The 27,424-nt window shown below is 35.8% G+C and overlaps 1 protein-coding gene across 1 annotated transcript in view; it reads right to left on the bottom strand.

The window, feature by feature from the left end:
* The window catches only part of LOC134648811 (protein dachsous), a 337,964-nt gene that overhangs the window by 290,717 nt on the left and 19,823 nt on the right, over window positions 1-27,424 (bottom strand). The window lies entirely within an intron of this gene.

Here is a 27,424-nt window from a genome sequence, read left to right on the forward strand (position 1 = left end):
TCGAAGTAATCTTTTAGATAAATTATTTGCTTCGTATGAAAGCTTTGATTGCATTGTCATTAGAAACGAATTTGCATTTATTAAATATATTTTCTTTGTTTTATTTTATCTGTATTTAATATTGATAAGATTTTGTTAAAATTTTATTGCCACTATTCTTGTTTATTCGTCTCCATAATAGATACCATAAACTCTTAAAATGTCACACTAGCATGACATAAGGAGGCAAATGAATTCATTTTTATTAAATAAAAATATGTATGTGCATTTAAATAACGTATTATTTAGTATAAAAACAAATATGTACAAGTTCAGGTACATTTTCTATGTAGAGTTAATAGGTGGTAACACTGGTAACGATACAATTCTACGGAAATAAAAAAGGACGAAGTACAAACATTTGAAATCAATACATCGTTAAGACCCTGTAGCAGTATAAGCGTAGCTAAAAACCAGTCTAGCCTAAACCTTTGCCTCCTGTGGAGGCAAAGGCTTTTTATACCATAGAGTGAACATATACAGGGAAAGTGGTTCTGTTGAAAGCATCATTTATATTTATGAGTAGAAATATCGCAATATCTGATAGGTCTGTTGTGACCACCAGTGATCGTTAATTTTCCAGCAATTTTGGTGTAGCATTGTTGGTTAAAAGCATCTGTATGCCCTACTCTAGGTGGGATAGATAATTAGGGTTAATAACAGTAATATTAACCTTAACCAATCCTCTCCCTAGAAAAAAATGGAAGAAAATCCTTTATTTTTACTATGCTGCACCAAAATTGCTGAAAAATTAACGATCACTGGCTGACCACCAAGTATTCGGAATCGCTTCATCACCATTTCCTCGCGTTGTCCCGGCATTATGCCACGGTTCATGGGAACCTGGGGTCCGCTTGTCAACTAATCCCAAGAATTGGCGAACGCACTAATATTTTTAGGTTGGTACGAGCCGGGGTTTGAACTCGCGACCTCCGGATTGAAAGTCGCAATCCCTTAAGGTAAGAGTTAACGCATTTATTTTTCATTGAATAATTCGGAAACAATTGAAATAATATTTTTTTAAATAAAAACACCGCATGAGAGTACCTTATCACAAAAATAATTACAGCTTAACAACCGCCTACAATCTACCAAATATATTATTGAACAAGCTTATTCAAATTTTTTTTATAATGAAGCTTATTTTACATATGTTTAGTGCAAGGAATGATTAGATTGATTAAAGTAGATCCTCTGGACTGTGTTGTCTGTGACCAGCGCCTGCGCACTTTTTTACGCAGCAGCGTCATGTTTATTTATTCTGGAAAAAGCATGTCTATTAGCAGCCAAGTTCACGTTTGATATTGACGATATCGCCTCTATGGCGTTTTTTAGCAGAATAAATAAATGTAATAATTTTAGCAATTTTTTTGCGAGAAACTGTGAATACGTTTGGATAAGTAAATGTTCGTAATTTGACTTTTTTCTTTCCTTAAAACTGTTGCTATTGTTATTTAATTAGAGTCTTAATATATCTTACTAATAAACTTTTATAATTATGTTTGAGTTTTATTATAAACAAACGAGAAAAAAATGCGGAAACGATTGGCATAATTTTAAAACTAAGTTATTTTATTTTATTTTATAGGAATCATATTATAAGGATGAACGTATTATAAGGATCTAGGATACAGGTAAAAAGTGCTTATAATTGGAAAAATTCGACCTATGCCGCTGTGGCCCGGTGGTCGAATGGCACAGGCACCCGCCGCGATAGCAGAGGACGCTGGTTCGATTCCAGCCTGGGGCACTGGAGGCCTTGGTCACTCTTTCTTAGTATATGATATTTATTTAAGTTTATAACTTATATAGTAGTGTTTCTACTTGAAATAAAAACAAATTAAAATCTTTTCTGAAAATAATTTAATTTGTTCTAATACTTCTATTGCATGATCATTTCAAAAGGTGGCCAAGTATCAATACATATTGTACCTACAGATAAGGATACCTAACGACAAACTACCAATTTATAATTTGAAAATTAACGTTCGAAAAATAACCATTAGTATCGTCACAAGTTGATATCATCTCGGAATTTGTATCTTGAGCTATGTTTTAAATAAATATAAAATAAAACACAAAATTGACACTCGATTATGCAGAAATGTCGCTTTATTATACCTGTGTATGGTTTTTTTATCTAATATCTTTTGATCGTTACAAGAATGTAAGAGGTACGTAGAATCATAAACGGCTGGTTTGAAGTTGGAAAAAGTGAGCTGTGGTTTCATGTCGAGTCGTTATCTAGTCGGTATTGCATGAATATGTTTTCTGCCCGCCGTTCATTTCTCGCCAGAATTTCTGAAGATTCATTATATTCGAGCATGTCAAAGAGCCCAGAAGACCTACTTGCAGAATGCGAATAGGAAACATGAGATTTTTTTAAAGGTTTCAAACGGTTAAAGGCTCATAAACGGTTTTCAAAGCATATTTTTATGTAGTTTTTAGTTCATACTTCTTTTTTATTTATTTGATGTGTTTTTATATAAAAAATACCAAGAATCCAGTGTAAAAATAATTATGTATAAGCCGTTTTACGGTAAAAACCTACTACGTTATATTATCCTGTATGCAATATGTATTTGACTATTTGTGTGCTGCACAATAACATCACAATAAAGACAGAAGGTATCATTCACCTAGCGACTTTATGTCGTCTCTCGCAATCAAATATTCTCAATACGTATATATGATGAAATAATTGTTGTATCTACACATTCTAGGCGCAATTACGTTAATACCTTTAAAGGTGTAATAAGTGTGTTCCCGGTTCACCGTTTAAGGCATTTAATTACTTCAGACGAATGTACGAGAGGAATACATAAACATGTTGCGTTCGTTATCAACGGGCTTTGGACATTACATAGTAATGATAAGACGATAAAGAGCTATGGAGTAGATACAACTAGGGAACAAAACATATTTATTATATATACATAAACTGAAATAAATGACTTTTACTAAAGAAAATCACGGCCGGCGGCGGGTGGGTATTGTGTTCGAACCTGAGTGTGCTACTCACTTACCTACTCTTACTCACTGCTTTTAGTAAAGAGGTAAAAATATTACGTACTTACTTAAAGCTTGTAATGGATTCAAAGGGTATGGGGTAATAAAAACCCTTACTTCCATTTATAGTTGAAACCCGTTTTAGGAAATGAAACACGAATTTTCCATCACGATAATGATCAAACCGATTAACGCAAAAATAAACACGTTATTGCATGCTAACGAAAGTAAAAAAGTTAAAAAAAATATAAAAAGATAGTTTATTCAAGTAGGCATATTTACAATGCGCTTATGAACGTCAAATAAAGCTAACCGGCTCCAACCCTACACCTCTGCCCCGAGAAGATTTAAATCCCCCTCAATTGGAGGAGGGTATCCCAATATGGCACCGGCAACAAACACGGCGGGACACATCTTTTTAAAAAAAATACACCTTATAATTAACATGCATTACGAGAAAATAAGGGAAAAAATACAATTTAAATTACTATAGAATTCATGCAATTATACACATAAGGTGTAATAGTTATTTGATTTAAAAAAATATACATATATACATGGAATCATACAAATACGTAGCTCTTTCAGAAAACATATCAAATTCTTACAAAAAGAAAAGAAAACAAAGCTATTAAAAGAAATGGGAAAACATATTATATAAATCCGATTGATTGTTATGAATTACCAACATAAAATATTTGATGTGCTTTCTTACCTGCTGAGCTGTGTTACCTATAACTCTATACATAATACAATGTTTTTAATTGCTACTAGTTTTTATTAGTTTCTGGTTTGGACCATGCATGTTTGTCTGTCAAGTAGTCCTCGACTCTGTAATAAGCCTTCAACATCAATAACTTTTTTAAGTAATTCTTGAGCTGGAGTAACCAAGTACATAAATGTATTGTAATTGAAGTCCTAAGACAGTTCAGGAAATTTATTCTCCCACCCGCGTTAAGAACGCTAGAAATGTTGCTCGCAAAAAAAAGCCAATGGAGTCAAAGATAACGGGAACAATGTACCTATTACATACTTATTCATTATTATGTATGCAATTTATGCATTTGCAGAAATAGGGTAGGGATTAAATACTAGCCTCTTGATTCTAGGCCTACTTAAAGTGCTTGGCGATAGATAGGTACCAGCTCTAACTAAAACAGCAAAGCATTCATATCCGCTTTCATTTGTTATATAACATTATTAACCTACGTTTTCTTTCACCGGAATCATAATAAAAACTAGCTAACGTATACGCAAATGAGACGAAAATGGCAAAGGTTAATAACGAGTCTAAGCAGAACAACATTCCTAGTTTCCTACACCTATGGCTCTAAATAGGGAAGCAACTTATTAGTCAAATGCCTTGGCCAAACGGGGCACAGCCTCCTAAGTCCATCGCTAGTCAGGGAACTCCAAAATAGAAGGCGTGGAATATTATGCTCTTTGAAATAGTTCTCTCATTTAATTATTATACAATAAATAACATCTGTGTGTATTTTCCTGTCAGTCGAAAGCATTAGAAATTGCTTCAGTTACATATCCGAGATTTTATAATGCTGACTTTTATTATGTCATCAATCTTAATCAGACCAAACTTTAACAACTTGATTTTAATAAAAGCTTTTACCGGATTTAAAAAGACCACAACAAAATTAATCGCAACAAATTAAAAGCTAGCAATATTATCGTTAATACTTATTGACAGGGGCAACCTCTGTCGCGGAATAAAATAAAACCAAACTTAAGACGCGGGGTATTATATGGGTCACTTAGGGGGGTATTGACCCTTCATTTGCATATCTTTCGATCTTCCCATGTCCTCGGGTCGATCCGCTGGAATTATCGCTATTGCTTATGGAGCTAGATTCGATCTGGGTATTTTTGGATTACGCAGATTCTAAAATTTCACTAGTTATTGCCTGGTGAATCTATATTTATTTTATGGGTAAAACTACTAAGTTTATTTTATGAAAACTTTATAAGGACTTAAATCGATCTCATTCCAAAATAAACATTAACGAAGTGGTTTAGCCAGAATAAGTAGCACCTGGGGCCCGTTTCTCAAAAGCTTGTAACTTGTAATACAAGCGGATGTCACTTTTTGACAGCTTTTGTTAGAAAGGGACTTCCACTTGTATTACAACAAGTTACAAGCTTTTGAGAAACGGGCCCCTGAACTCCGATCAGATCCAAATTATTTATTCAAAGTTTATCTAAAAGCATTCCAAGCATTTTGCTCTCAACCTTATAGATTCTTTATAAATTAAATATAAAATGTCGTCTCTTTATGAATATTCATGCTAATTAACGGAACATCAAACTTGGGTTGAGAACATTTAGATTCTTGTTGGTATAAATCATTTCTATGCATTGCATAATTTTTATTTGTGTACATTTGCGCCGTTATAGCGATAACGTAAGTAATGAGCAGAGATCGGACAGATTGGCGTCATTGCTCGCAATAATGTGGACATGACTCCAAATTTGATTAAATAATTAATCATTTAATTAATTTTTTACCTGAGATTTAATTTTGTTCCCTAGTCAATAAATAGCACTTAAATATATTTTTAATATAAAAAAATAAGTACCTACAGAAAATTTGGAAAACATACTAATTATTTTTTTTAATAAATTTACATTATAAGAACTCTTTGTGTTATTTATTGATTAGGAATCAAAATTAAACCTCAGGTAAGAAATTAATTAAATGATTAATTATTTAATCAATTTTGTAAGTCATGTCCACATTATTGCGAGCAATGTCGCAAATTTGTCCGATCTCTGGTTATGAGGAAGGTTCGCCATCATTTATGGGTATATGATTGATAGGACATAGTAAAAAAAGTCAATTAGCTGTGAAATCCGAAACAATGATGCTAAGAAAACCGCAAAAATTAAAAAGAGACAACCTTCATATTGTTTTCTATAACACGTATGTACCTATACCTAAAAACTACTTATAATAAAAGTAGAGATAAACAAATCTGAACGCATTAACCCATCATCGTGATCACATCAATACAATGCAATTTGCGAGTCATTACGTAAAATTTCTTCAGTGCATTGCTCCCTAAACCTGCTAAAACCAAAAAGACATACGGCCAATTTGTTCACGTGAAAATACTCTCTTACTTCACTGCAAAATAAGACACCCTAATGTTTTCAAAAGAAACTGAAACTCTTTGAAATGTGTAAGGACATAGGCTCTTTCCGTAGTAAAATAAAGTGCGCCCGTAACCTTGTAATTAAATCATAAATCGACTTTCGACACTGGCAACCAACAATCACATTGCTGATAATGGAACAGAATCGAATGAAATGAATCGAGTGAAAAATTAAAGACGAAAATTTTATCGAGAAATCGAAACGAGCCGGCAACAATTTCGCTTCGATCCGTCTTACGGGAATATCGGGTGGTAAATTATTGGTTTGTTTGGCGAGAGTGGTTTCGTTTGTCCATTTTTATACGCTTTATTGCGACCAGTTGTACAGCGGCCGTCAATTAATTCTGAACGGATAAGGCGTTAATTCGGAGACCTCTGTATTCCTAGGGGGCGTTCAACACAACATCCATAAAGGTCATGAGAAGATGATAAGATCGCGCTTGGTATCATTTCGGAAAGTTAAAACTCCACTAAGTTTGACTCAAAAACCAGTCATCCAACTCAACCAAGCTGAAAAAAAGTATACATTTATATTGCCGTTGTATCATTATAAAAATTGTAAACAAATGTTGATTACTGAATAATAATAATGAATGTATATCAAACATCAAACAATGTACATATTTATTATAGTAAAAGTTCTCTTAACCTTATAATTATACCATATATACCTACCTAAACACAGATAAGTATAATACATAGATAAGTATAATTCATACCTACTACACCTCAAAGTGTATCTACACGTATCTAATCTATGCAGGGGGGGTCACCTTTCTCTGCATCTGACTGTACTTGTTTACTAAACTGTTTTATATACCCACTCCCACGTCAAGTGTCTAACCGATCCTCACTTAGTATATACATACATACAAAAGCAGGATTATTGGGTAGTAAATTGAACGTCGTTGTTTTAGTGTCTGCAGTATAAAAACACAGCGTACCAATAAGTAATAGCGTGAGTTACACAGTATTGCATGTTTATGTGTTATGTGTCATTGGGGTGTCAAGTTAAGTCATTGATTTGTAAACGCGATATCAGTCATAGATGACTAGTCACGCGTGAATAGAAAATATCAAATTGCTTATCATCACTGCACTTGAAAAGGGACACAAAGTTTTATGGTAAATTTCTTGATTAATTTTCCCACGTCACAAAACCCCACTATCACACTCGTGCTAACCAAATCAACACAGCCACAACCCAAAATACATAGAGCAGACATATTCGTGAGCAAAAAGCAACCATGGCATTATCGAAACACGATACAAACATTACCCTCACAAACTCCTATCTCATTCAAGCATACACTTGTAATTTGCACCGTATTTTAATGCTTCTTAGGTTCATATTCTGGATATATTCATGCATGACAGAACCTTCTGAAAGTTGGAGCCCGGATAGCCGCATGGCATAACTAACACAGTTGATTCGATAAAACTGCAAACAATATCGACGCGATACGTCGGGTGAATTAGTACCAGTCCTGGCTGGTGATACATTTCGCAGATATAATTTCATTTTTAGTATTTCCATACCTGATTATCGTATCCACTATCCATCCCTTCTAGTTATAAGTTAGGCCACAGTTTTGCCTAAGATATAATATACATATTATAGGCTACATGACTAATTTTCATTTATGGTATCAATCGATCGGGTTTGTTTTTAGGATCAAATGTCTATATGGGACCCATTGCATTAAAGTAACACAAAAGTCAGAAATTGTAGTCAAAGGCCGACAGTCGCACACTTCACTCGCAAAACGGCCTAAACAAAACGATAAGGGAACGTGACGTCAAGGTCTCTGGGAGCCCATCTTGTAGTATGGACAAAACAAGAAAATTGCGTTTTTGTCGGTGAAATATTGCGTTTATGTACCTATATAGTTGCTATACAATATTTTTTTGGATTAAATGTAAGGAATCGAATGGTACCCTTACTTTTATCGTTTTTGGAAGTTAAAAAAAAACTTAAATTTTAAAACTTTCAGGTCCTGTATTTATGTAATTTTTCAATATTTTACTTTAATATAATAGTTAACGTTAATAGGTACCTCTTGTTAAATTTTAAGGACCAAAATCCTGTGAACGCCCTTGGTCCATAATACAGCCGTTTGGAATATTACCTGTACCTAAACTACCCATACAACATAACGCTTGATATTTTTACCACTTCTATCATATTATATGTATAAACGTAGCCTTTGAGAAGCTAAACTGATAACCGTTACTTGTCCATCGAATAATCGAGTCCAGATTTACGACGTTGCATAGTTATGCAATAAAACGTTTCTGCATCTAATAATAGATGGCGTTTCACAGCCACCATAAATGTTTTATTGTCATAGCGGAACAGTGACACTAATATTATACTGTTTAAACTCGACAGTCTCGACACCAACACTTATATAGGGGCATTTCAACAAAATGACAAGATTCGCAGCTCCCTCAGTCGGTCTAGCATGAGTTGCGTTCTCGCTTGCTCAAGTATGGCATGCTAGACCGCCAGAGAGTACAAGTATAAACTGTATAATTTTAAGTAAAGTTGTCGAATATTAATAATACCAAACACCTGCTGCTTGGCCTTACCAAAAAGTTTTGAAACAGTCAATCACGTTGGTAACCGATTTAATGCAAAGAATATTTGAGCCTAAATCCGAGAACATCATCACACTCACACTCGGTTTACAACAGGTGCCAATTTCTCGAACGGCATTAGACTAATATTATTAGTCCACGAACTGTCAAGTCGTATGAGTTGCCATAGCAACACACTAATAATATTAGACTAATAGGTACCGTTCGAGAAATGGGCCCCTTAAGATTCTGGGGTATAGAGACCTGCCAGTGTAAGTTTAATCAACTTTACAAAACTGAGGTACATTTTTTTTAAAGTGATTAATGTGATCCATGCCTGTGAATACATATACCTAACGCGAATGATTATATTCACGTGAAAACTATGCAGAAGGCAATAACGCCACTATGTTATTAATATTGTCTGTAATTAAAGACAATGCTCATTCAAATATACAAGTACATATAAATGAAAACGTGGGAAATACAAAAAGTGCATAATTATGTGTGTGCCTAAGCATTGCGGGTACATACTACCGTTTGATGTTAATGTCATGTTTACACTTTTGCGCGTTTTCCATTGTAGTAAGACGAAAATCTATACAACTTTACATAAGTAAATTATAAATAATCAAGTACCTATTATTTAAGAGCTTACTATAGCTTATAATTACGTGTTAGACTGTTAGTGTGTTCTCTGAGAATGCAAAAAAAGTGTATTCCAGACCACCAGCTTATAAAGTTGTTATAAGGTTGTAATAAAGTTTGAGTAACCTTGATAGGTTTTCCTCAGTAAGCGACTGGGATAAATCAGTCATTTCTTGGCTATAATATCTTAGCCACCACTTAAAGTAAAGTTTAAAGTTTTATCTGATTTTATAAAATCAGAAATGCTAGAACGAAACTTAACTATTGCATTTACTTAATCTCAACAATTTTGTCATTTCACGTAGAACATTCACCTAGCTAGGGTACGACTGGTACAAGTAACATCACTGCTAGTCGAAAGAAGTCCTTGCCACGCAGGCATAAAAAAATCCTAAATTAACATAGTACAGCCAACACACTATCATTAGATAGAACAATTTCCTCCGACCGTTATAAAAAAACATTCGAAAATAGAAGACGCAGGGTTGCCACCACAATTCTCATTAACGAAGCGGTCGCTCGGCGTCCGTCATTATCCGTCCGCGGGCAGCCCTATAATTTCCCCGCCTGCGCCCCTACCCCGTCCCTCTCATACCTACCAACATGCACGAGGTAAGAAGGAGAAGGAAATTTGAGTTTTATTAAAAGAAGACGCAACGAAATGAGTTTCGACGAAAAACATTCTGTTTCGTTTTGTTATTAGTGTTGTAATGGACGGTTCGTTGTGCTGTATGACGATTAAATATTTAATTCAGTAGGTCTTAAAGATTTGAATGTCCTGTCTTGTGTTTATACCAATCATTGAGCGAAAAATAATAGCTATGTATAAATTATCAAAATAGGAATATGTAACTAGTATTCTGTTAGGAATCTTATCTAATACTATTTTGTTACTCTTTGGTTTCCGTAAAATAAACTACCTACATACATAAATGCATTTGTAAAATGTCTTATGTAAGTTTCATCATAAATTAGTTGAAATTGTTATGACTTAATTACGTAATTGTAAATAAAATTGAGAGAATAGTGGACGACGGCTTGTATAAACAAACGTAGTCCCTATTTTGATAATAGGTAGTATTATTTCGAATGTGACTTTTATCTCTCTGTACTTACTGATTTTGTTATCCGCAGCAATTGTAAATTTGTTTGACCCAATGGTTGACTGGTAGAGAATGCCTTAAGGCATTAAGTCCGCCATTTGTACTTTCTTGTATTGTTTAACACCTACAGGTTAAATACAAAAATGGATATTGTAACTATAAATAAATATGTACATATAAGTAAACATTTATTGAAAAGGGTCAAACTAAAGGTTTATCACATGATATGAAATTTGATCACATGATTTCTGAATGAACACTAAACCCTAAACATACAATAGTTTCAATATTTTCAGCCTAAACGTTACCCAGGTATGTATAAAATATAAAAGCACCATAATAAGTACACATCACAATTTTTATAAAAAAAAACTCAACTAATCATTTAGGTAGGTACAGTCAGCAGCAGAAGTTGCTAAGCGGGCGGAATGTTCAAAATTACCTTGACGCGCTCTTGTTCGCTTAACAATAAAGTCGCGTCCAGATAATTTAGAACACCTCGCCCGCTTAGCAACTATTGCTATTAACTGTACCTACTAGCCTTATTTTAATACACCCTTACAATTAAAACAAAAACAAATTACCCTTACGCCACAGAATAACTAATAGTACTACGCTTCATGTAATCGAACTAATGGAGGCACCCCGCCGATCGGTGTCGCGCATTATTTACCAATAATCGATTTCTCATTCTGCACATCACTACGCCCTGCAAACTTACTACTACACTCGAGCAAAATGGGAATTACTTTTCTACAAACAGACTTAGCAACTTCCATGGTACTACAACCCGAACGCTAAAGTTGGTAAAGCCATATACAAAATCAGACCAGAAACAATATTATGTACGCAACCGAGAAAAACAGGAACTACGATATATTATCTCTTCAGATGTATCTTCATTCGACGTCAGTTATGCATCTATCCGCAAACTTAACTTTGCTAAGTTGTAACATAAACGATGACAAGCGATCGTCAAAGTTTTTCTGATAGAATTTGTATTTGTAATGTAGATTTTACTGTGTTGGTACTATTCCGACTTCTGTTAAAAATAAATCTCAGAGGTAACGCAACCTAAGCTTTTGTGTATCTACCGTTATGATTTGGTTTACTTTTTGCACCTGAAGAACTACTGATCACCTGATCCTTAAATAATCACATGTTTGATGTAATGCTATGCTATGTAATGCTATGTAATGCTCCCGAGTAAGTTATGAATGGTATGAAGGTTTAAATACTAAGCGAGGCGAGGCAATTTTTAACAGTTAGTATGTAATAGTCTTGCAGCAAAACAATGAGAAACAGCGAGACATTAAGTATGCATGTTCTCCAAAAAACTAAATCCAAACAAAACCACATCACCTATTCATGTCAGCGGTATTCAAAGAGCGCAACCGTAGACTAGAGCTGACAGGACAACTTTTTCAAGATGGCCGCTCGGCAGCCACTAAGCTGTCAACGTCGGACACGGCTCGCCACGTGCAATTGCAGCTAGGGCTATTACTAAACTAGCCGATTATTTTATAGACCTTGTAGAGTTTGTACGGAGTCTTTATGTTACTTCGCGTGGTTTATGTTTCGGGGTAAATTTTACGAAACGGTATTTTACTAAACTAAATATATATAAAATATGACACTGAGACTGTATCAAGCGCTTAAATAGTTAGAATGGTAACGAAAAAGGTTAATCTACAGTAATGTAATGTAAAGAACTACATATGTTAAGCAGCAAGCATTAATCTTGAACAACGTCTATTATACAAGACAAGTCTTATTGATGAATTACGAGTACCATGTTAATTTACAAAACTAAAGTCAATCAACAGCATATCTCACTAATTAGAGCACTAATCAACAATAAGAAATCTCTCATCCCTAGACTGTGCCCGCAAAAACTCTCTATATTTAGTACCTACACAACTGTGGGAATGCATCTCGTAATGAAATCTTTTTACTAATGTTAACCGACCATGTTAAAACATATAACGACCACAAGGGAAATGATACTCTATGATTCCTATCTTAGTTGGTCGGGGTACAAAACGAAAAAAATGAAAAATGCAACCGTCGGTGGCTTGTAGTTTTGAATTTTAAATTAAGAACATCGATTCATTAACAACGTTGGTTTACTCGATCAGCCTTACATTCGCCTTACTTTGTAGCACTGCTTTGTAGTGAACCGTCTTGAAGATATTAGTAATATCTTCTTTTGAAAATTTTGCTAAAGTACTAACACAGTAATTTGATACGACTGCTGGTTGCTTTGATTGGTAGCTTGGTTGATGTTATACAGCGGTGTGTGTACTGTAATGACAGCATCACAGGAATATGATAATTCAAGTACTCTACACATGTCAAGATTGTCACTGTTACAACCTCAATTCATATCGCATATCTTTTATCATAGAGAACATTATCGACGGTCTTCATATGTCATGTCATGTCTATCAATTCACTTTTAATTGTCAACGTATATAAAATAAACATTAATAAATCTAATGAATATGTAATTTATATCAGTGGCGACGAGGATTAAAAAAAATCGTCACAAAATGAACAGCGAACAATTTGACAAATTCCTTGCATTGCAAGCTACACAACAACAACAAATCTCGGACATATTACAATTGCTGTTAACGCAACAGCAAAACGCAGCTGCCGCGACTCCCACACCGACAACGACACACGGCACGGAGTCACCCAGCTCTTCGAACACTAACGGTAACAGAAACAATGTTTACAACGGTTTTAAGAGCGACAAATTCAACCCGGACGATACCGCTGTTGAAAAATTTATCGACTATTTTGAAACAAAATGCAAACTTTGGGGCGAGGATGCACGTATCATACAAAAGGAACTGCTTTTCACCTGCCTCTCACCGGAAACCTTTCACGAAATAAAGGTTGCCCTTACACCACACTTTGAAAACAGTACATACGCGGATATTCGAAATAAACTCCTCGACCTATTTAGAATCAAACGCACAAGATATAGAGCATTAACGGACTTTTGGAACTGCATACGAAAAGACAACGAATCTATGGAACATTACGCTAACAGACTGAAAGAAATAAGTAAAGATTGTGGCTATAGCGATGATCTACTAGAACGACAGTTACGTGACCGATTTGCAACCGGGCTTAACCACGAACAATTACAGATCGATCTAAAACAAAAATGGCCGGACCTACAAGAAATTCAAGATGGTAAGATGAAAGAAGTGACTTTCTCAGAGATTTTTAGCGTTGCTCAATCGCGGGAACGAGCAGAAGGCGATGCAGACACACACGTCAAAGTCAATAAGATTAAGAGAAACCCCAAATCGTACCAGAACACGTCACCGCGCAAATTACGGACCCATCAATGCTTGAGATGCGGTGAGCCTAAAAGACACCCACTTAACCAATGTGCTGCCAAAGCACATACATGCAAACAGTGCAACACGCCTGGCCATTTTGAGGATTGCTGCATCAAATCAGGCAAAGCATGCCTTCCTAACCGGAACAATAAACAAAAGACATTTACTGAAAGAAACAAGTTGCACAAACTTAAGTACGACGGGAACAACAACCACTCGTCTCAATTTTCCTACTCAGATGACAGCGGAGATGAAACAGACACCGTCTGTCAAATACGCAAAACGAGCAGCAAGGACAGTAAAAAAAATTGATGTCTTCATCAACGACATTCCCAGCACGTTGGACTGGGACCCCGGTTCACTCTATTCGATTATTAGTACACAATTGTGGGCGCGTATCGGAGCTCCTCCTCTCATGAAAGCTCCCGGCTTGCGCGCATATGGAAATACAAGACTCAAACCAAAGGGTCTAACAAACGTTACCGTACGCATTCAAGATGAGGAAAAACTACTTCCTGTTGTTGTAATGAAGTCAGCTGACCCTATGTTGTTCGGCCTACAGTGGAGCGAAATATTTCAGATGGATTTCCCAAAGCCAGTCTACTCGATCAAGAAAACTCGACACGAATCTATTACACTAAAACAGCTTTTGGACAAGCATACAACTCTCTTCGACGGCAAACTTGGAAAAGTAAAAGATTATCGAGTAAACATACATGTCAAGCCCCATGCTCAACCCGAAACACATCCCAGCCAGATCAATTAAATTCTCAATGAAGAAAAACATTGAAGTTGAACTAGATCGTTTGGTCGAAGAAGGAATTATAACCAAAGTAGACCCAAATATAACACCGGTTCAATGGGCAACACCGACAGTTAACGTGGTGAAAACCAATGGCCAGATCAGAATCTGTGGTGACTTCCGCAGCACACTTAACCCTGTTCTAATAACACACGCTCACCCTGTTCCTTTATTTGACCAACTACGCCAGAGTCTAGCGGATGGTGAGAAATTCTCGAAAATTGACCTAAAAGATGCGTACCTACAATTTGAAATTGAACCCGAATCTAAACAATACCTGACAATATCGACACACAAAGGATACTACGTCTACAACAGAATGCCGTTTGGCATTTCGACGGCCCCGTCAATATTCCAACATTACCTTGACAAGCTTCTAGAGGGATTGCCAAATGTAGCAGTATATTTTGATGACATTGCGGTTACAGGGAAAAATGACTAAGACCACCTTGAAACATTGCGTACCGTATTTGAACGACTGGAGCAAGCCGGATTGAAAGTCAATTTAAAGAAATGCACCTTTTTACAACCAGAAGTCGAATATCTTGGGCACACAATTGACAAAAATGGAGTACGCCCTACAAAATCAAAGATAGAAGCCAACACCAAAGCGTCCCCGCCAACTAACGCCAAGGAGCTACGAGCATTCCTTGGGTTGGTCAACTTCTACGAGCGGTTTATACCACACTTGCACAGCGTCTGTGCTGATCTTCACGCACTAACTGGAAACAGGATGAAATGGCAAATTGGCAATGGACCAACAAGGAAGCTGAGGCTTTTGAACGTGCTAAGTTAATGATTGTACATTCTAAACCACTTGTAGCTTTCAATGACAAATGTCCACTATTTTTAGCCTGTGATGCTTCCGAAAAGGGGGTCGGAGCAGTGCTTTTTCACATGAGGAATAATATTGAACAACCAATTGCTTTCGCATCACGAAAACTCCGACCCGCAGAGTCAAAGTATTCTGTCATAGACCGGGAAGCTCTCGCAATATTTTTTGGAATTAGAAAATTTGACCAATACCTTCGCGGTACGAAATTTACATTAGTCACGGATCATAAGCCCCTCATACACATTTTGGGATCTCAACGAAACTTACCCAAACTCGCTAATAATCGCCTAGTACGATGGGCTTTAATAATTGGAAGTTATGATTACGACATTAAGTATACAAATGGTTGTAACAACCTGATCGCAGACTATTTATCAAGAATGCCCAACCCAGAAGAACTGCCATCCAAGTCTGAGCTTAAGGTTCACAGAATTGTAGCGCGACTGCAGACTGACAGCATTGGTGATCTCGCACTATCTGAAGGCGTTATACGAGAAGAAACACGCAAAGATAGCACGCTGAAACAAATATATCATGTTATAAAAACTGGTTGGCGTGAGCATCAATACTCAAACGATGTAAAACCATACGCTCGGAAGTGCGGTGAGTTGTCACTAGAAGATAAAATAGTTATGTGGCAGGGCCGTATTATTGTTCCTGATATTCTAAGGAAAGCGACCCTAAAATATCTGCATCGTGGACACCCAGGCATTTCAGCAATGAGAGCACTGGCACGTTTTTACGTTTGGTGGCCAACTATAGAAGAAGATATAGACGCGCATGTGAAAGCTTGCCACAAATGCCAAGAGAATAGACCTAATACTTCAGATCTACCAATTTTCTCATGGTCTATGCCAGATCAAGCCTGGGAAAGGATTCACGTTGACTTTGCCGGACCATTCGAGGGCACATATTGGTTAGTTCTATCAGATGCTTTTTCCAAATGGATCGAGATCAAGCCGATGACCAAAATTACGACATCCAAACTCTGTGATGAACTGGACACCATTTTTTCTACCTTTGGCCTACCCCAATTTTTAGTGTCTGATAATGGCCCCCAATTTATATCTAAGGAATTCCAGGATTACTGCAAAGAAAAAGGAATAAAACATATCAAATCGTCACCTTATCATCCGCGGACGAATGGATTGGCCGAAAGGCTTGTGAGGCAGAATGCCTCAAAAAACGTTTAGAACATTTCCTTTTCGCTTATCGCATCACACCCCATAGCACCACTGGCAAATCCCCGGGCCAGTTAATGTTTGGAAGACAACTACATTGTGTGCTTGACAATGCCCGACCAAGTGCTAGACGTTCATTACAATACAAACAGATACAAGCAAATGTTGACTCCGACGGCCAGACTCCAAACTATAGACCAGGTGATGCTGTGTATGTGCGAAGCAGGGAGCAGCCGCGGTGGGAGCCTGCCACAGTGTCTCGACGCACGCATCGATACTCCTATGTCATTAACACTCCAGTCGGGGTGGAGAGGAGGTATCACGCAGACCATATACGATCCCGTCCGCCTGATCTAGAAGAAAGCCCTGCAGAGCAAACTTCTCAATCATCTATGGTCCCGGTTGCATCATCGACGCCAGTACTGGAAACCAATAGATCCGCAATGCCATGTCCAGGATCAGGAGCTGGAGTGGAACTTGACCCAGAAGTTACTCCAGCTGGCTCACCTCAGAATGAGGCTAGCAAGGCCACAGCAGCTACACCGATGGCACCGCGTCGAAGCAAGCGTGCCATTAAACCACCTCGTCGGTTAATTGATGAGATAAACGTGTAAATCTTTAAAGGCGGACGAATGTTACAACCTCATTTCATATCGCATATCTTTTATCATAGAGAACATTATCGACGGTCTTCATATGTCATGTCATGTCTGTCAATTCACTTTTAATTGTCAACGTATATAAAATAAACATTAATAAATCTAATGAATATGTAATTTATATCAGTTACAACAAATCAATACTATTTAACTACGTAGGTACATACTCAACAATATGTACTTACATACATATACCTATAAAACACTTTTGATACATATATAAATATTATAGTATTTTTTCTACTCCCGTACTTTTATTTGTCATTTAAAGGGTCGTGTACACACATTTAAAACCCTACCTTATAGTTGTCAAGACAAGTCTTTAGTCTATTCCCCAAAAAAGAATTTGTGCATACACGCAGTATTTTTTTTTGGCGATTTTACGATACTTCGTGTAATGACCACTTAAAAAATATTGAATGAAATACAGTGTTGCCAACCTTATTTTAAATGTCATCTCTGACAAATAAGTGAACCATAGATATGTTTTTTTTAATTTCATTCATTCATTCATTCTTTTCCCGCCCGTACCCTCCATTTTTGCTACTTCTTGAATTAAAAATATTTGTTAAATTTACAATTTTATTTCAAAGTAAGTGCTTGGTCGTAGAAAAAGATTGTATGCAACGTTGTTTAACTGAGTCAAAAAATACTCGTGGCGTCTTTATTAACAATTTTCGGCTTCGCCTCAAATTGTTACTCAAGCCACTCGCCTTTTTTGACCCCTCTTAAACAACGGTTGCATAATAGTATTTTTTTACTTCGTAAATACAATTTTAAATTTAACAAATATATTTCTATCAAGAAGTAGCAAAGAATGGAGGGTACGGGCGGGAAAAGAATGAATGAAATAAAAAAACATGTCTATGGTTCACTCATCTGTCAGAGATGACAATTAAAATTAGGTTAGCAACAATGTACTTCATACAATATTTTTTAAGTGGTGGTTACACGAAGTATCGTAAAAGTGCCAAAAAATACTGCGTGTATGCATTAATACTTTTTTGGGGAATAGACTAAAGACTTGTCTTGACAACTATAAGATAGGGGTTTAAATGTGTGTGCACGACCCTTTAAATGACAAATAAAAGTACGGGAGTAGAAAAAAAATATTACCTATATCACAATATCTTAATATTTTGATATCACTGCATTATAGGTTAAAATTACGATCTAGTATGGATTGGATTAAAATTCCTCTTAGTGCCAGTAGTTAGGTACATACATACACAAACAGGTGTTAGCCATTTTCCAACTCGAGATTTGCGAGAGGATAATAACCGACCATAATTAATTCCATAGGATGCGTCATGTATGGATTTTAATCGTAAACGCAAAGCCATACTATTAACGTAAATTATAAACTGAATTTAAGGGAGTAAGCCGTCACTCACCCGTCTAGGCACCTACAAATTACACGCATATCCTTTAGTATTTCAGTTAATGCGTATTAAAATAATAAATTAAAAAATAGCGAGCGTAATCGATTATCACGCGTTTAAAAATGGATATTTTATCCGATAAATCCTTTAATAGAGCAGCGAATATTCATAGCCACACCGAGTTTAATTATAAGACTATCTGTGGCTCGAAGACAACCTTCGCTTGCACACGCGGAATTAAAAAGTTAATTGTGTTGAACGATGGCGGATTTTTAAGTACAAAATAAAAAGTTACCTTACAAACTGGTTTACTTGGACAAAACAACTTTTGCTTATTTAAAAATAATGAAACATTGGGTTGATATTGTTTTTCTTTTGTTTGTTTTAGATATTGTCAATTATTGATTGATGTTTATTATTTGCAATCTATACAACTCTTATTTAGCTTGTTGACTTTAGATCATAGAATACTTTATTTCATAGTTACATACTTACCTATAGCATACCTATACCTATATCTTAGGGTCAATCTGGGGGCACGGTAGTGCCCCGCCAAAACGAGCAAAGCGAAGCGCAAGGGCACTACCTACCTTTTCTCGAAGCGCTTCGTCGTTTTTTTGAACCCTCTTAACTTGGGTTTGGATTATACCAGATAAACAAAACTCTCGGGATATGATCTCAATAGTGGACTTATTAAGCATAAAAATTTTCAATTGCATAGCTCTTATACTTTGGATTTTATTAATGTCTAAAAAACCCCGATTTCGTCACTGACTCATTCACTCACTGTTGATCATCAAAACCTCTAGGGTATTTCCTGAAGTCCTAGGAAGCTAAAATTTGGTACGTGAGATAGTATTAGTCCACAAACAACAAAAAAAATCAAAAACTTGAAATTATTAGCCCCTAAGGGGGTGAAAAGGGGGATGGAATTTTGTATGGGAAATCGATAACCGCGGAACCGATTTAGTTGAAATTTGGTATGTAGATAGTTATTGTTATGGGGAAGGATATAAAATAGTTTCAACCCCAAAATCACCCCGTAAGGGTGAAAAGGGGTGGAAAAAGGCGTTAGGGGAAAAGGGGGTTGAAGTTTGTATGGGGAATCAGTAAAAAAGCAGATTGTATATAAAAGATTGCCCCCCAAATACGTATTTCATGATTTTTAATAGTAAATCACCCGCAACCCTTTAAATCAGAAGATTGTCATAAGCAACTTACAAAAAGATGTGAAATCCCACCAAAAACATTTTCATGTAAAATATTGCCAAGACGAAACCATAAGGCTCGCACTGACAAAAAGTTATCAGATATCTTGTAGAGCCAAGCTTCTAACTCTACAGGCCCTACCTTCACAGACTCTACACCTTAGTCAAAATATGTGGCTTGGCCGTTTCATTATTACAAGAACTATTTTATAATAAAAAATAATGAATAGTGAATACATATTTCACCTTACGCCCATGTGACAAAGCGGTCAAGCCACATATTTTGACTAAGGTGTAGAGTCTGTGAAGGTAGGGCCTGTAGAGTTAGAAGCTTGGCTCTACAAGATATCTGATAACTTTTTGTCAGTGCGAGCCTTATGGTTTCGTCTTGGCAACATTTTACATGAAAATGTTTTTGGTGGGATTAAATTAACTTTAACCTCTCGGTCATTAAGTGTAAACCCGAGTAAAGTAAAGCTGTGCATCTTTATCTTCAAAGTTATTTAGTTATTGTTAATAAGAATATCTTACCTACGCCGGGCTTAGCCTTATTTTATTGCGTATACGTATGTAAGTACATAATTATGTACTCGTATATCTATAAATTATACAGTCAGGTAAAAGCCTGAGACTTGAAAATAATTATTTTACGTATTTGGCTGGATTCGATTATTCCATTACATACCTTTTCTACAAGACATGATAAAAGGTAAGCTGCATTTTATGTAGGTACCTACCTGTTATACCTAAACTACATGTAGACAAAATACATGTAAGTCCACACTTAAATCGTTAATGCAAGACAGTAAGCTAATCCAATAAAAGAAATCGTAAAACTATAAAGGCAACTAATTAAAGCTTCAGACGATATATCTATTGCTATCTCTAAACCCTTAATCGACTCGGGTCTAATGTACAGAACTAACGTTTGATGGCATATTTACGAATTGCTAGCCTTAACGATCGCTCGATAAATCGACGGAAATCGATACTATCGAGCCAATTCTTGGTCTATCGAGAGTCGCTTCTCGAATAGGGCGGTTTTAGATAAAACTAAATGGGATAGAATGCTGTTATAGCGAATGAAGTACTCAATTTGAACGTCTACGCTACGTCTACGAGCCTAATAAATACAGTGAAACCTGGTTAATTGGGACCTGGGTAAATGGGAAACCTTAATAATTGCAATCAAAAATCCGGTCCCGGTCTCTTGGACCCAAAGGCCTCAACAATTGAAATTATGGAACCAATTAAATAAAATTCAGATTGTTTTTCTTCATTTTACCGCTGCAATTGATCAAATTGCATATGTAAGACCTCTATAAAGGGAACAATATGCAATAGTTCCGTTATCTTAGTCCTTTTGTTACCTCTACTAAAGAAATGGGTCGTTCCTTATAGCAATAACATTATCTATTATAAAACTGTTCAAATCCTTAATTAATACGAGGCTCTAATTTAAACGAGGCTATATAATTTCTTATATGTCTAACTATCACCGCGTTTAGGTTAACGAGTTTTGTTTTAATCGAATAAATTACATACTCAGCTACATAGTCTGCCTTCAGCATACGATATTACACTTCAATAAAACTTTCGTCAACAATTCCCAAGAAATGTTAATACTTATAAGAAGATAAACTAGTCTTTAATGTACCTAGTAGTAACTTTTAAGTGCAAGATAAAATTTTATTATAGACCAGAAAACCAGAATAATTATATTATAAGCTTATGAAATTACTTTCAATGGTTATTTGCACCTCCATAAAATAAATTCGCCAAAACAAAATTCACACAACATTGTCCGGTCGTGTTTTAATTTTTCGCCACCGTTGCGAATTTCCTACTTTTCGCACTTGTATCGTAATGTACTATTTTCCTTTAACTTTGCTTTGTCTATGGTATATTATAATATTCAGGTAACTAGGTACTTAACTTACATCTAATACTTTATCTATACCTATTCATAATGCGATGACGGGGGCCCATGATAGGAATAGATTTTATTTTATTGCCAGCTTACCCCACTAGTATGATTAATATTGTGTGTACCTATCTATGTACCTAAGGTATTCCGTAACAATGTCCTCTTAACGTAAATACTTAATAATAGTTCTCGAATTCTTCGTGAGAAACGAAACGCTTTTCTTTTCAAACAAATTACCACAGACACGCGTATTCATATTCATGCAGACAACTAGAGTTGTTGTTCTTACTAATGTCTGGCCTCATATTGCTTCTTAAAGTGGTTCCCTCTTAACGTTATAAGGTCGGATCCCTAAGTTACGAGCATATTTACAAGTGCACAGTTACACAACAAGTTACGTGCGGTGCAGTGCAGATGCATTCTGCGTTCGCGTGCAATACTTTCATTGCATGTAATTTAACGGATGCCGATCTTGAAATAGAAAATTGAATTCCAATGTTGCATAAAACTTTTTTACACTGAAAAACATCTGCGTAGTCTGCGTATTAACATTCCCGGAACCGATATTACATCTTTATTACGTGTTTGTTATTACATTTTCATTTGATCCGCCGCACTTTTTCCGATGATTCCATAAATAATAAACATCAATGTAAACATACAATTATCATTAACGAAAATATTAAAGAAACGTTTAGGAATCTGTACGAGTAATTTAATATGTTTTCTTAGTTAATACTAGATAGGGTAGATTTTACTGTACATAACTAACAAATATGGACTGAAATTTAGGTCTGAAATAAAAATAAATATATTGATTGATTGATTATATCCGTCATGTCCGTGTAATCCTAAATTTACAGAGCTGGTATCAATTTTGCAATGTGAATATGAATGAAGCCCCTGTATTATTCTACTAACATTTAAATTGCGAAATTTAGCACACTGATAGTTCATGGCCTGAAAGAGGACATAAGATTTTTTTGTCCCGGTATCAATCCCCTAGGGGAGCGCAATTTGGATTAACATTTAGTGCAAGAGAACAGAGTACGCGTAGGAGCAATTTGGACAAAGTCACGGGCAAAGGCTAGTTTCTCCTAACGTTGAACATACCTATTACTATCAATGTAAACCGTTGCTCAGGTAAAACACAACTGAACGGACTAAGTGTTGTTTTTTCGTCTAAATTTATCTGACAGGCTCCGGTATGGCCACGTTTGGCCTCATAAATTGTTCGTTACATCATTACCATCATTAGCAATCGCGTGACCAAGGCCCATAAGAGAACTTGTCCCGAGGTGTTTAGCGGTTGTTTAGGTTTTTCCTGGTCCAATTTATTAAAGACCACTCAGATTATAGCTATACAAACGTACATTTGCCAAATGGAGAACGAGACCTAGAAAAATCTTTCCCGTTAATTTATTTTACACGATATTGGTTTAAAAGCCATTCGTCTATCTCGCAGTCACATGACTGTCTATTATGAATTCCTCTTAGTACCTAGTAAAATAATTTTAATTTTACTAGGTACTAAGAGGTTATAACTATTTTACAAATTCACTTAAATACAAGTTATTTAAGTTTGATTTTTTAAATGTGTGTTTTATGTTTAACTTAAATATTTTATTGCCCCAAAAAAACTACAAGTAATATGCATATATTATTCGTATTATGTTTCGTGTCGTACCTAAAAAAATTAAAATTCCTAAGTGGTCATGTAACTTATTTATTCGTCTTAACGTCTCCCTCTGACAATAAACCACACTCATAAAAATTTAAGAGGTCCATTCACAGCCAAGGTATTTTTCAAATATCAAGGATATGCTAGGCAGGCACACCTACATAAAAGTGTATTAAAAACAAGCAACAACGGTTGCTTGAAAAGGAGTCCTCAACATAAATGTCAAATAACATTGAGTTTTTCTTTATTGATTTAAATTCCATTTAAATTATGAGTGGCTACCTTACGGGGCTTACGGTCACGTGATCGCCTTACGCTGTCTCGAGTTTATCATTTTTTCCCCACCTCAAAAAGTGCCCAGCGCCGCTAAAGAAGTTTTCACTTCAATAACTGTAAAAGTATTGGTGGTAACGTATCTTTAAGAAAACGCTGTAACGATTAAACACAGCTCATAAATTATTACTATCATTGCACAGCTTGAAAGGAAAAACCTCGCGGCGGCAGCCTGCCCAACCTTAGGGCATTCAAATAAACTGTTATATTTCTGCTCTAGTATTAGCCAGAGCATCCGCTTCATCGCAGTCGCGGGTGCGATATCAGATGAGAAGATGTGTTATTTATTACTTTCATAATTCATTAGGTTCTCAAAAAATATTTAAAATAAAAACAAGGGCCGGCAGCTGAAAGTTGTTAGCTGCTCCCGCTATAGGTACTCATGCGATTTTAATATCAGTTACTTTGTATTACTGTAAAGTTACTTTCAGTACTTATTGAGGTGGTGTAAAATATTCTTTATCAAAACACTTGGTTTTTTTTTATATATTTTTGAAGTGAAAACTTCTTTAGCGGCGCTGGGCACTTTTTGAGGTGGGGAAAAAATGATAAACTCGAGACAGCGTAAGGCGATCACGTGACCGTAAGGGGCGTAAGGTTTAGATGGCCACTCATAATTTAGATGGCATTTAAATCAATAAAGAAAAACTCAATGTTATTTGCCATTTATGTTGCGGACTCCTTTTCAAGACTCTTTACCTATGTTCAAATAATTTGACGTTGTCATGGCAGTATGTAAATAAACATGTCAATGAAAAAGTGTGATCTTATTTGAGAATGATAATAATATATAATAAATAAATAGAATACCTCCGCTAAACGTATGTATCGTGTTGCCGGACGTCGGTAACATAGTGAGGTGAGTTTTCACTTCTATCGGCACTCCCGGAGTGCAACCGTTGTTGCTTGTTTACTTCGACGTGTCGATGCCTTAAACCAATTTTCATCAAGCAGATACGTCTGCGAGCGATACTACAAATCTTATATTAGAGGAAAAATGCTTCCGCAAGGCTTAAGTTCAGCGTAGCTCAGTTGGTTAAGAGCGATGCACGGATTGGCAGGTCGCGGGTTTATTGTGACAATTTATTCCGTTGGTTCTATAAGTAATTTCTAACTCCATACAAAAGAGCATTTAGAAAAAAGTATATAAATTAAAAACTTCGAATCGTTATCATCGTATCTATTGCTTAAATCAGTTTTCATTTGGAGTTAACATCTCCCTTTATTTGAAAATTGTGAGTAGAAAATGCCGAAGAATAAGATTTTATTACCAGCAGTATGTTAACGCCTCAAATAATAACTGCCATTACCGTATTCGCGCGCCTACGCCGTCACCATGGCGACATTGCCGGCGGAATTCCAAGATGGCGGCTTCTTCAAGCTACCGGACTGAAGGATACAGTTTGACGACAGTAAACATGGAGGAAGTGAACTAGATTAACCATTATGTTTAAGTCGATCAAGTGGAAAGTCAATTTGAGTTTGTTTGTAGTTTAATGTACATATTTTGATCTAAGATTATGTTCACGATCGATACGTTCAGTTAAACTATTGGCAAAAAGCGTATGTATGATAATATTATATAATATGATCGATGGCTAAGATTAGTAGGTTTTAACATGTACCTATGCGTTATATGCGTTATGGTACCATGGTACCTACTTAAATTAATGTGGAAATGTCATGCACAAAATAAAAACAATGCACAAAAAATATGAATTTATCCAAAACCTAATCATCACTTTTTACCGTTTTCGCGAAACAATTCACCACTGTCATTATTGCATACCTAATCTAAATATACCGAAGTTTATAAGCTTGCTTTATTAACCAAAATTTAATCACCAATATCTATTAGCTGAACTCTCTCACTATACTTTCATCGATGACCTGCTTATACGTATCTCCAGCACGTACTTACCTATGCGACCATAGCCTAGTTAATCGCTACACTTCTAAAGTCGCAGAAAAATCTATTCAATGCAGCAGACAACTTTGTTTTTTTTTTTTAAATGTAAATATCATAACATAACACACGCTCAAACGTGCACTTCATTAGTCAGAAAGGTTGTTAAAAATTTGTTTTGCTTTTATTTTCGTAACATGGTCAAATCTAATTTGAAATTAGAACACGGACAAACAGTCGTTCGATAATTGGTATATTACATTGTTCCTTATAAGTCCATCCAATAGCTCACTATGTCATAAACATAATGCGTAATTCATTGTTAACAGCCCACTAGCTAATAAACTAATAATAAAGTTGTAAATGAAAATATGTCAAAACTTGTACAGCATAGGAAATTTTACGCGTGTACATATTTTAGCTTCGATTTGACATTTTACTCCATGTATTAATTATCAAATTCTCTCGCCAAGCTCACACCCTGTGCGCGGACTTCGCGATGCGCCGCACAGTTGTCTACAGGCTATGTGTGATGTATTACATTACAGCTCACAAAGACTTTATATTGTGTAGCTATCACTAGCTATAGTTGGCCGCTCGTAATCGTGAGTTCGTGACATCGCAATGCGTCAGGTGTCGACACCACAATTCAATTGTACGCTTTTTTGAACGGCATTTTGCTTACGTACTGGTTTTAAACGTGCAAAGGAAATTTAATTTATTTTTCCTTTTTTCGGCTATAATCGGGTATAACACAAGTTAATAAAATTGCTCTTTAAATACTTAAACACATGGTCGAATTTAAAATTTATTTGAACCATCTGTTTAAATTTCTTAGATAAGAAGTAGATAAGACATAGTTTTTATAATGCAAATTAAGTTTGATAATGATTGATGATCATTATAATATAATAATCGTTTTGTCTGAGCTTGTTGAAACTTATTAGGTGTTATATTTGCATTATAAAATATTCAGATGAATATTATGTATCTTAATAGTAGATTGAAAAATGGTGACGTGACATCATAATGAGAATCTTCATCACAAACAAGACTTTATTATATTTCATATGTACAAGATAAGTCCAGTTGTCCGCAGAATAAAGTAAATAATATAATATAATATTATTATTTACTACAGTAAATAATGCTCAGCTCAAGGCATATTTGGTCTGCACGTAAAACAAAAGCTTTGTAATTTGTTGTCATGTCTATTGTGCCCTACTTAACCTTATCCTGCCATCTCCAAGTTTAGTTACAAAGTAAGACTAACAGCAGCCAGATGCCTGAAAATACTATAGTTTGTGTGAGGTGCGCAAGATTGTCGCGCGGGGCGGTACCTACAACGCGCCGCACAGGATAGAAACGGCGCGTACGCCGAAAGCGCGCCCGCGGCTCTCGGGCACTGTTTAATTTTCAATTTAGATCGCAATATGCGATGCGCCCAAACTGGCATCACTCCCGATAGATTTATGCTCCTTATTTATAACTACTTCAATATCGCGGGAATATATTAAAAGAAATTATCCCGCGAGTTATGGGGGAGATAAGAGTTAATGAAAGTTTTCGCCTGGGTAATTGTTGGGTTGGTAGATTGTTTCGGGA

Source organism: Cydia amplana, chromosome 1 (assembly GCF_948474715.1).
Source record: "Cydia amplana chromosome 1, ilCydAmpl1.1, whole genome shotgun sequence".
NCBI classification, from domain to species: domain Eukaryota; kingdom Metazoa; phylum Arthropoda; class Insecta; order Lepidoptera; family Tortricidae; genus Cydia; species Cydia amplana.